General features: G+C 39.5%; 1 non-coding gene across 1 annotated transcript; it reads left to right on the forward strand.

Moving 5' to 3' along the window:
- Nucleotides 1-10,519: 10,519 nt before the first annotated feature.
- On the forward strand, nucleotides 10,520-10,591 carry trnav-cac. The gene has a single exon. It is a non-coding gene; the product is annotated as a tRNA-Val (tRNA).
- The last annotated feature ends 858 nt before the right edge of the window (nucleotides 10,592-11,449 follow it).

Raw genomic sequence — 11,449 nt, forward strand, 5'->3', positions numbered from 1 at the left:
AACTTATTATCAATGGTTAACATTTATTTATTGTTTTGAAGGGATTATTACCCCCGGTAAAGAGATCTACCAATCGAAGAACAACTGGGTTCCTATTTACTGCGAGGTAAACAGAGGCATGTGGAGTAAGGAAAATTGCCCAATATTTTGCTTTGCCGGGAATCGAACTCAGGTCCTCTCGCTTGCGAGGCAAGTGCTCTAACCACTGAGCTACAGGACTCCACATGACTCACATCCGACAGGAGTTGTCATATGAAACTCTGTTACGAATAGCATATTTTCACCCACATCATAACTTTGCTAAAATAGCACATATTTAAAAATAAATTCCCTGTTTTTCTCCCTCTAAAGGTGCTGACTTCTGTTGCAGTCCAGCTTCATAGTCCCCAGCAGCTAATTTTCACTCAAGTGCCTATTCTTCTTCATGTGTGGGCCCAAAGAGCAAGGGTTAGCAAGCAGGAGGTTATCAGAGCCAAATCTGACCCGATATCACTTGACATCCAAACACATGACTTTCCAGCAAGCCTCATTAAGCAGTGGTCATGAGCGGGGAATTGTGAATACTTTTCTTCCTCCCTAGCCCAAGGGCAGTAATGCTAATTGCAGTGCCTCAAATGCTACCCCAGCTGAGAGGACCTATTCGGCACAGAATGGCAATCATACATATGGCTCAGTGCTACACCAGGCAGTCTGCAATGCCATCAGAGGAGCCAAGCAATATTTATTTGCCCCATTCAAATACCAAGCAAATTTACTTTTACTCTACCATGATCATCATACGAGTAGGAGACTGAAAAAATGAACGCACGTCATCGCTGTGTGCCACAGCTCTATTAACATAGCAAAAAACTGAGAGAGGAGAAATATCCCAGTGTTTATGCTCTGTCTCACGGCAATCTTATCTTGCAATTGAGTGACATGGTCTCCAGCAAGGGAACATTAATGGAAAGCCCAAAATAGCACACAACTAAAAGGTGAAGAAGATTAGCGTTGATAAAGTTGACTGTAATTTGCTGCATACGCAGATGTCCTACATGTGCTAATTAAATATGAGGCTCGGTCTGCCTGGGGACTCAGCAGTTCCCGGCACAGACCAGGCTGCCGATGTCCCAGGAGGAGGCAGTGCTGCAATTGGGGCACTCTTTCATGGGCTACCTGCTTCAGCTCATCTAAGCAACAATGATAGCCATATGCGAAGCTGCAGGAAAACAGATGCTGTTTTTCCATTTGTGAAATCAAGTTGTTGGAAAACGGTCAGGTTTCCAACTGGCGAATGTATGGCAGGAAAACTTAACAAACAGCGCGGAGAGGAAGGGGAGTGTAGGGAAGTGGGGGGATGAATGTTTTGCACGTGAAGTTGAACTGAATTCTAGTTGCCAGTTTATGAGTTACTAACTTTGCTTGTATCAATTTAATTAAAAAAAGAGATGTACAGCAGAGAACCCCAGCTTTAATGAAGAACATTAATTTCTGTACACGTGTGCCTGTGGTCACATTACTACTAATTACTGGACTCTTCCCTTTATCTGTTTCCAAGAAAGCCTCCGCTGGTTTAGAAACAAGAAAAAAAAACATGAAGCTTTAGTTTTCTAATAAGTTTTCTAATAAGCTTAAATTGCACACAATCAGTGTAATTTTAAATTGAAGCTGCATTTGGATAACAAATATGAACATTTTGGTCCAAACAAAGAATCATAATGATTTAGAAAGATATTTACACCCACCTCCAATATTATGAGCATTTAATGCAGTCTGGTATAACTAAAAACTTGATATTATCATGCAGGAAAATTCAAAGAATGTTGATAGAGGCAGTCCTGGGGAGAACAATCAGAATGATCGCCAAAAGGATTAAAGGGATGGGCTGTGAGGAGTGACTAGATAAGACATGTCTCTCCTGAAGAGACATATCTCAGACTTGACTTTATAGAGATTTAAAATATGCTAAATGGGAATAAAGTAAACATTCAGATAAGCAAAGGCAGCAGGACAAAAGTGTTCAGATTTAGGATCAGAATCAGTGGTTAAAACTCTGCAGCCCGCATCCTCTCCCGCACCAGGTTCCGTGATCCTATCACCCCCATCCTCGCCTGACTCCACTGGCTTCCCATCACACAAAGGATACAGTTCAAGATCCTGGTCCTCACTTTCAAAGCCCTCCATGGTCTTGCTCCCTCCTACCCTTGCGACTTCCTAACCCCCTGCCAACCTGCTCGCTCCCTCTGTTCAGGAGGCTCTGGCCTGCTTCACATCCCCCAACTAGCTCGCCCCACTATTGGCGGGCGGGCCTTCTGTCACTCTGCCCCCACCCTCTGGAACTCCATCCCGCAGTCCCTCCACCTCACCCCCTCCCTTGACTCCTTCAAGACCCGTTTGAAAACCCTCCTCTTCGACTGTGTCTTCGGTCACCCTCCTTCCCCCCTTGCCCTCTACCCTCCCCCTCTCCCCTACCACCAGCTCGGGTCTGAAACTCTGTCTGTCCAGCACCTTAGGACAGTCTCTTGAAGTGAAAGGCGCTATGCAAATGTAATTTTGTTGTTGTTGTTGTTGATGGAGCACTCGCCTCGCAAGCGAGCGACCTGGGTTCGATTTCCGGCAAGGCAAAACGTTAGGCAAGTTTTCTTACTCCACACACCTCAGTTTACCTAATAGTAAGTAGGAACCCGGTTGTTTGTCGATTGCCGGATCGCTGTTCCGATGGTAATAATTCCTTCAAACAAAAAAAAAGTGGTCACTTAATCCACAACTGTTTGTGGGACACTGCTCTGTGCAATTGGCTGCCACGTTTCGCCCACAAAACATACAGTCAATTCACTCTACAGTATGTTCTGTGAAGTTCTTTGAGATATCTAGAAGATATGATAAGGCACTATATCAAATGCAAGGTTTATTATCATATTATTATAGAATAGGCTTGACTTGATTGACTTGAATGGCCTAACTTGATTGCTATATCACAAATACTTAATAGTTGTTGGTCCAATCCGTGATTCCCTGACTCCATCAGCAGTTCCTCACTTCCTGGTAGCTTGGTCAATCATGTTATTTATTAAGGTTTGTGGACGGTTAATCATTTTCTCAAAATATCACCATTGGTCAGCTCACTTCTGGTTCTCAAGGTCTGTCCATAAACATGAGTTAGTGGATTCCTGAAAACCTTCTAGATCAGTGGTGGCCGAGCCATTAGATTTTATTTGGCTGACCGACCAAAACAGTTGGCCCCAGTGTTCCAGATCATTGCTAAGTCATTTCGTAAGGAACATTGCAGTATTCCTTATCACCAGGTGGCAGCACACCTTGCAAGCAAGTGCTTTGCTTCCTTTTCAGATCCCAATGTCTGATATTTTTTTAAATCAGATCTGAGGCAGGTTATTTTAATCTTATAAATCCCAAGCCCTACACTGGGCTCCAAGTTGTTGTTTAGCATTTATTTTGCAGCAATGATTTTCTGAGAAGAGCCAAAAATACTGTGTTCGCCTGAGCCAAAAATCAACTATTTATCAATCAGCCCAGAGACCTGGGGCCTAACCACTCAATATAAAGTGTCAGCCTCGACAATGAGTCTGTGGGGCTTGAACCTGCAACCTTCTGACACAGAGACCGACCAACTGAGCCAAGCTGACAAAGAACACTCAGTTGTCATGCTGCAATGCTTGTATTTGGTTTGCCTACAAAACAATCACTACAGCCACTTTACAGTATATCCTGTGAACCACTTTGGGAGGTCCTCTCAATGTAAAAGGCACTATATCAAATGTAAGGTTATTATTATTCAAGGAAATCACATGTTTAATTCAACAGCTTAATCTAAACACACAAGAATTCCACAATAGAACCAGGGTTGCCATACCTAGTTGAGTGCCCAGGAAATGCCTCCTCCTTGATTTGATGCTGAACCTTTTGAGAATCACTCAATTTGTAGATTGAAAGTGGCTTTGAATGGCTTGGTCTGAAGCCAAATTTCTGACAAGATAGCAGGTTGTTCCAATTGAGATGGAGCCGCAGATTTTCCTTCACTATGGTTTAACACAATTAGCAGAAGAGACAATGAATAGTTGTTGGGGGTCTGACTTTGATTTTCCAAGTTGCAGAATTTCATTCTCCCTCTGCTTCCCGGTGAGTCCACAGCACAATGGCTCAACAAAAATTATGCACAGTCAGCAATATTTTAACAATATTCCTGTTCAGCAAGACCAAATGTCCATCTGGAAATATGCTGGCAGCAAATCCCCCCAAAAATATGATAATACAATAAAAATGAGTCACTTACCCATGGCTGTTTGTGAGACATTGCTGTACCCAAATTGATTGCAGCATTCACCTGCAACATACAGTCACATTGCTTTACAGTATATCTTGTGACCTCTTTGAGATGGCTAGATAAAGTGCTTTATCAAGTGCAAGTATTATTATTATTACTATTATTATTTCCTTCTTCTTCACTTGGGGCTCTAGAATAAAAATAGAATTGAAGACCCGGTTTTTAACACAGGGAAAGTTGAAGTTTCCTCTGGTTTGTAAGCCCTGTGTTGGTTGTAAATTTTAGTAACCAATCATGAAGAGGCAAGATTAAGCACTTAATGTCCCCATAATGAGTAGTTAATAAACCCATTAGTGAATTAATTCTACATTTATCTAAAGGTAAGAGAAATTAATACTTGGGAATCCTTTGAATTAGAGACAATTCTCAAGCAGCCTATGGCTTTTGTGCCTGAAACCCTCCTCCCAGAACTGAAGAAAAATAAAAAAAACAATAATAATTATTATGCAACTGGAACTGTTAATAAGACTATTAAAAATAGCTTGTCCTTACCATTCAAAACAATTTTCAAAAGGATTACCCTTGTCCATTGTAAATATTCTCTTGTCCATTGTAAATATTCTCTGTTTGCAGACTCCAGAACTGTATACTTACTGTAGATGGGTCAGACTAAATGCCTGATTGGGAGTGGGATAATCAGGGATGTATGCAGACAGACACCATCTAATATTCCACTGGAAATAATGGTTCCTGTGTCACTGAAGCCAGAAGATCAGTGGATCCATTTGTGGGCACAGCTCGTGAGGTTGAATGATGGAAATTTAGTGATGGAGAGATATTCTGAAGTTTAATTCATACTTTTGGGGATCAAACTGTAATTGTGTAGAATTTTCCACTGGGACATTGAATAGGTAGAAAAATGTCTGTCAGAGGGTATGTGGGCTGTAGAAAGGAAGAGCTGAATAGTCCCTTCTTGTGCAGTGCTTGTGCTTTTTAAATACCCTTCCTCAAATTGCTGATAAACAGCATGGGACACAGAACCCAGAAGAGACAGTGCAGAATCCGAATAGCCACTGGGTCTCAGAGTCTTTTTTTTCTTCCTTCACTTTACACCTTCTGCTCTCCATGACCAAACCATTAATTGCACGAGCATTAACCTTCTTTCAATGTACTGAGTGTGGGTCTTCATCAAATGCTTCCTGCAAATCCAAGCAAATGATAGCCAGATGGGGAGATCCAGGTGTTCCATGCAAGTCTTCAGTCACAGGACCAAGCAGACGTAAAGTCCTTAGCTGATAATAGGAAATATAAATCATCAGGGGTTCCAGCTCAGCTCACACATGTGTGTTAACTCAGAGGGGAGCATGGCATATCGATTACTATAATGAAAGTCTACTCATTAGTTTTTATATTTATAATCTCCCCTCTTCTCATCCCCACTGCCCATTTCAAGTGATACCAAGAATACTGTATGAAACCACCACTTGCACTCTTCCCTCTTGAAACTGAGCATGGGCTACATAGGATTTATTACATAGGAACCTATGTAATAAATATTTGCTATATTATTCATTGAATAGAATAAGCTAGACTAGACTCTGGGTTTTAAAATAATCATTGTATGCCACACTTATCTGTGCTTGTAGTCTTCTAACAATCCAGTTAACTTATCACCGTATTTAGAACCAAGCTCACTTTAGTATTTCACGACTTGATAGCTACAGAAATCCTTAATGATAATAAAAGGAAGTGTTCTATGCAACATGAATTGTTTGATATTTATATCACAGAACATTATTAATACTAAGAACACTTGCATCTGATACAGTACCTTGCACAACAGGAGTTTGTCTTATGGCTTCACGGGATTTACTGTAATGTGTAGTGACTGTATTTTGTTGATAAATGAGGCAGCTAATTGTGCACATAGCAATGTCCTACAAACAGCCAGGAAGTGAATGACCACTTTTAACTGGGGGATTGTTGGCCAGCCAAGTTATGCCATTCCAGAGCATGAATTCTAGACTAAGTTGTTAAAAGTAATATTTCTGGTCCAACATGCTATGATGCTTGTAATTAAGAAGGAAAACCTTAATCACACCTTTAAACTATTGGCCAACCAAAAGTTTTAGAAGATACTAAATTGACTTGTTCAATCGTACATTATATGGCACCTTTTTACTTCAACTGCTCTGTATGGTCACTGCACTTGTTAACTGCATGCTTGTCTAAAAGGATCCTCATATTCTACATTATTCTGAGTGAATATTAGATGTACCAAGAAATTACCCTCTTAACAAAGATTGTCTGCAGAAACATTTATAATGAACATATCAGCAATGTACCATACATGCAGACAGAGTCAGTGGACATGACAGTGGATTATACTTACTCTCTATAATCAGTTTAAAAACACAATTACAGAGTCACAATATTCAATGAACATTTACAATGGCAGAAAGTGAACCTAGAACTAAATACAGTAGATTCTTGGTTAAATATAGTAAGGGATTATTTTTAAAACTTAAATTCTACAGCAATATTTGTGGTTTCCAGGTATTATATCAAGTAACTGTACATTGGAGATATTATTATCTTCAGTCAAACAATTGAGGAATGAGAAAAAAAATCTCCGGCGTTAGTTTTTTTTGGTCAGCTGGGTGTCTGACAATACAGAAGCCCATCGCCATGGTATCCAAGAATATCTAAACCAGACTGAGAGTTCCACGTTTACATGGAAATTTCCCTTGACTGCAATGAAACATGGACTTTGTTCCCAAAAGGACCCACTATTATCTAATTCCAAGAAGCATTAGCAGCAGGTTGGCAAGACCTGGCCAGGCCTGGGGACCCCAGAGTATGCATTTGGATATTGCTAGGATTTAACCAGGTAAATCTACAGAGCTTTCCATCTGTGAACACTTGTTAGCAAGCTTGGCTAAGATCACCCTATACAATTCAATGTATATGAACTGACTCGTATTTTTCTAAGTCATGAATTGAGTCCAGCATTGCAGTGTTCGCATTCATTTTAATTATCGTTTCAAACACTGCTGGCAAATAAAATGACGTTTACTTTAGGGCTGGTGAATACAATGTAATTATAAAATTATTGTTCTCAGTAAAGAAAATTACATTGCTCCCATATACCCCTCCTATGAACTATAATGTTAATAATTTTGCAATTGGAATAGTGACAGCAAACTTGTTTTATGGTGGCCTTAGTACCATAGCTTACCGATTCATTATAACATGTAGTAATATCAACGTACCAGCATTCGGGATTCAAATATCAAAACAATCTGAGGTGATGACAGCACACGGGTTTAGCAGTAACCCAGCTTTTGTTAACATAGTAGGGAATATTACTACAGGTACTTAAGATTTATAAAAATAAATAATCAAAGTTTTCACAGGATTTATTGCAAAGTTTAATGAATGTGTGCATATTGTCAATGAACGCCACAGCCAATTTACCCACAACAATGTCCCACAAACAGCTATGAAGTGAATGACCAATTTTATCTGGGCTATTGATGGCCAGGACAACCAAACAAAACTCACTTCTCTTTTTGAACAATGCCATGGGATCTTTAACGTCCATTTGAACAGACAGACAGGATCTCAGTTTCCACGTCTCATCCGAAGGACGTCAACTCCAACAATGCATCACACTGCCAGCGATGTATTATTAGATAGTTCCATGCATTTATTTAATTTCCATTTAAATTTAGAATCCACTTATAAATAGCAAAGCAGATTTAACATCTCTGAGTATTTAGCTGTTTGTAAAGATCTGAGGCATGATTGTCTTACTCCCGGCAAACTTACTTACCAAACGCTATAAAAGGGAAAATCTCTTTATATGATGATGTGGCACAATTACAACATGCTATAATAGGAACATTTTTCAAAACAACACAGGCCAGGCCAATTGCAGAATCACCTCGTTGGCACCCAAAGTGTTAAAATGTGTCCTTTTCAAGTGTTTCCAACTGTTAAATAGTTACTTTAAATGTTATTATTTTTAATTTCACTTATGAGAGCTGTTCAAACGTATTTGGAAATCAACTTATCCCACCTCCCTTCAGATCAGTGAAAAAGACAGCACCCAAAAGTGACATCTAGAGTTGCACTCGTTGTTTCACTGACGCGCTGTAAAATGAGCTTAGGCGATAAATCTTCAGGGCAAAACAAACAAAAACGTCTGCTCAGCCCAAGTGCAGTCAAAATAATGAACGGTCCTATTGAGTAACGAAAGTGCTTCTTTGCTTCAAATGCATCTGAATGTCAAGAAGGTAATACCACGTCTTTCCATTGTCACTGGAGTGTGTCATACTACAATACGTTATGACAGGAACATTTTCCAAACCAACACATAATACTGCAACATCGAGTTTTAGAGATTGTATGAAACTCACAAGCTGCTACATTTCAAAGTCCTCTAAAATGTAACTGTTCTCTGCGAATGGCAGAGTTAAGGTTGAAACGGTTATCGGGATACGCAGAATACGCGAATGTATGCATACAACCCATTATCATTGTAAAAGTTAGTAAGGCTCCAGTCTCAAGGTTATTATTCTGATGTTCCATCGGTTCAGAAGTAAAATTGGCTTCAGTAATCAATCTAAGTTTTAAAATTATGATAACTTCCCAGGTGGCAGTCAATTCTATGACTATTTTCAGATTATTTACACAAAAATAAGAAAGATCTGGGGTTATCCTACACTGACTGCTAAAATAGTAATCCTTTTACTACTTTCCTAGTATAAAAGTATTAGGAACAGGTTGGCAAGAGCTAAGGTTTGTGGATACCAGAATGGTGGTGGAGTACTGCTAGAATATACCCATCTAAATCTGCGTAGATTGCCATTGTAAACACTGTCTGACAGCTTTCCCTCTGCCTGTCCACCTGGGACCGCCCACCAAACTGACCAAACAAAATCTCCTTTGAAGTTGGGAGGACATCTCAAAACGTTTTGCACTGCTGACTGAGAATCTGAGCCAGAGAAGGGTGAATGGGAGCAATATAACAAGATACTGTATAAAAAGGACAGATTATCTCTGAGTTGTACACTGCTAGAAATGTCGAGGTATCAAAACACCATTTCAAGAAGCCGAAAGCTTGTGGTGCAGTGGTCCATGTTGTTTTAAATCAAACTTGATCGCAAATTCCTGGATCTTGAAACAGAGTCAACAGCCAGAACCTCATGCCATGTTTCGGTAAGAGGTGTGAGCAAATGGTGCAATACTGAGGAGAGAACTTACCAGTTGGCATCCTATGTTCTCATTCCTGTGGAATTGCCCAGAATTCATCGAAATACACAAAATATAGGATCTTCAGAACTTGGCTACTATATTAGTAATCCTATGCTTGGAATTACACCATGGGCCAACTGCACACTTACTGACTGGGAATCTTTCTTATTGCAGTAAATGGCTTTTTCCTCAGAAGACATTTTAAGGCACATATGTGTGGAGTCTATCACACCCAAGACATTAGGAAACCCTGTGACTAGTTTGTCTGCTGTTGCCACAATGTTCAAGGAAAAATACAGAATGAAATTGGTAAAAAGTTGCCAAAGTATGTAAATTATAAGTATCTCAATGGAAGCTTCAGTTACAGATGAGAAAAGGTCATTGGCCTGTTCAGGCTCATACTCAAGCAAGCTAATATACCTTTCTATCGTGGCATTTCAATAGTATTTTGAACAATCACAATGTTTTTGCCTCAGTTATTTTGCTCGGTAGATTATTTCAAACATTTATAACATTTAGAGGTCATTCTTAATTCAATTTCAGAAGAATTTCAAGAATACAATTAGGGTGAGGTTAGACTGATATCTGTAGATGGAAAAATCCTGTAGTCTATCAGGAAGAAGCAATTCAAGCAAATTTAATAAGCATAAGGGCAATCATTTCAAGATAACATGGATTTATGAATAGGCAGGTCATTACCAAATACATTCATTAGAGATCTTTGAGAATGTAACAATTGGTGAATAACAGTAATGCAGATGATGTGCTTATAGATGCCATGTAGACTGTATTTCAGAAATATTTGTACGTTGATATGATTTCCAGGGCATAGGTTTAAGAGAGTGGACTCATTTGTCAATTTGTATTTTGCTTACATTAATTTTGGACAAAATTACTTATTTTATTGTGCCATATTCTGCCACTCATGTCACATAATATTTTGTTAGAATTACCATTTGTAGCAAAGCAGTATTTAATTCCTTGTTAAATATTGTATAGAGTCCTGTAGCTCAGTGGTTAGAGCACTCGCCTCACAAGCGAGAGACCTGGGTTCAATTCCCGGCAGGGCGAAACGTTGGGCAAGTTTCCTTGCTCCACATGCCTCTGTTTACCTAGCAGTAAGTAGGAACCCAGTTGTTAATCGATTGGTGGATCGCTTTTCAGGGAGTAATAATTCCTTCAAAAAAAAATTGATCACTTCAATCCACTACTGTTTGTGGGACACTGCTGTGCACAATTGGCTGCCACATTTTGTGCACAAAATTTACAGTCAATTCACTTTACAGTATAATCTGTGAAGCGCTTTGAGACATCTTGAAAATTTGATAAGGGGCTTATCAAATGCAAGGATTATTGTTATATCAGCATAGATCAGCAGGTAGCACCTTGCCTCCGAGTGAGAAGGTTGTGGGTTGAAACTTCACTGGAAAGAGCTTTGAGACATCCTCCCGATGTGAAAGACACTATCAAATGTAAGGATTTTTTACTATCATTATTTTATTATTATTATTGCTCAACTGTTAGACTAGGCATTCAGATAGAAATTAGAAGTGAAGATATTATAAGGCATTTTTATTCAATTCAAATTTGAGCAAAGTAATAAGAGTCTCTTCTCTCATAATGTATTTGCTCATTTTAATGCTAAGCAGCACTAATTGTAAGCACGGCTTTGTTCTGTGGCTTGAGATGCACAATTAAAAGGCCTACAACCCATCTGCTTAGCCTGAACATAGGCCTATATCCCAGAAGTGAAAGGACGTTGTTCCGACATGCAAAGCCACTTGGCCCTTTCTGACACCATGTAAACATCTGACCTAAGACCTGCCTTTGAAGTCCACCTCTGGTAATTTGGCAGCAGTAGATACCAGAAGGAAACAAGTTAGAAATATTGTATGTCAGTGCTATTTGATTCTTCAGTCTTGGTGCTGT

Source organism: Callorhinchus milii, unplaced genomic scaffold (genome assembly GCF_018977255.1).
Source record: "Callorhinchus milii isolate IMCB2004 unplaced genomic scaffold, IMCB_Cmil_1.0 Scaffold2, whole genome shotgun sequence".
NCBI lineage: Eukaryota > Metazoa > Chordata > Chondrichthyes > Chimaeriformes > Callorhinchidae > Callorhinchus > Callorhinchus milii.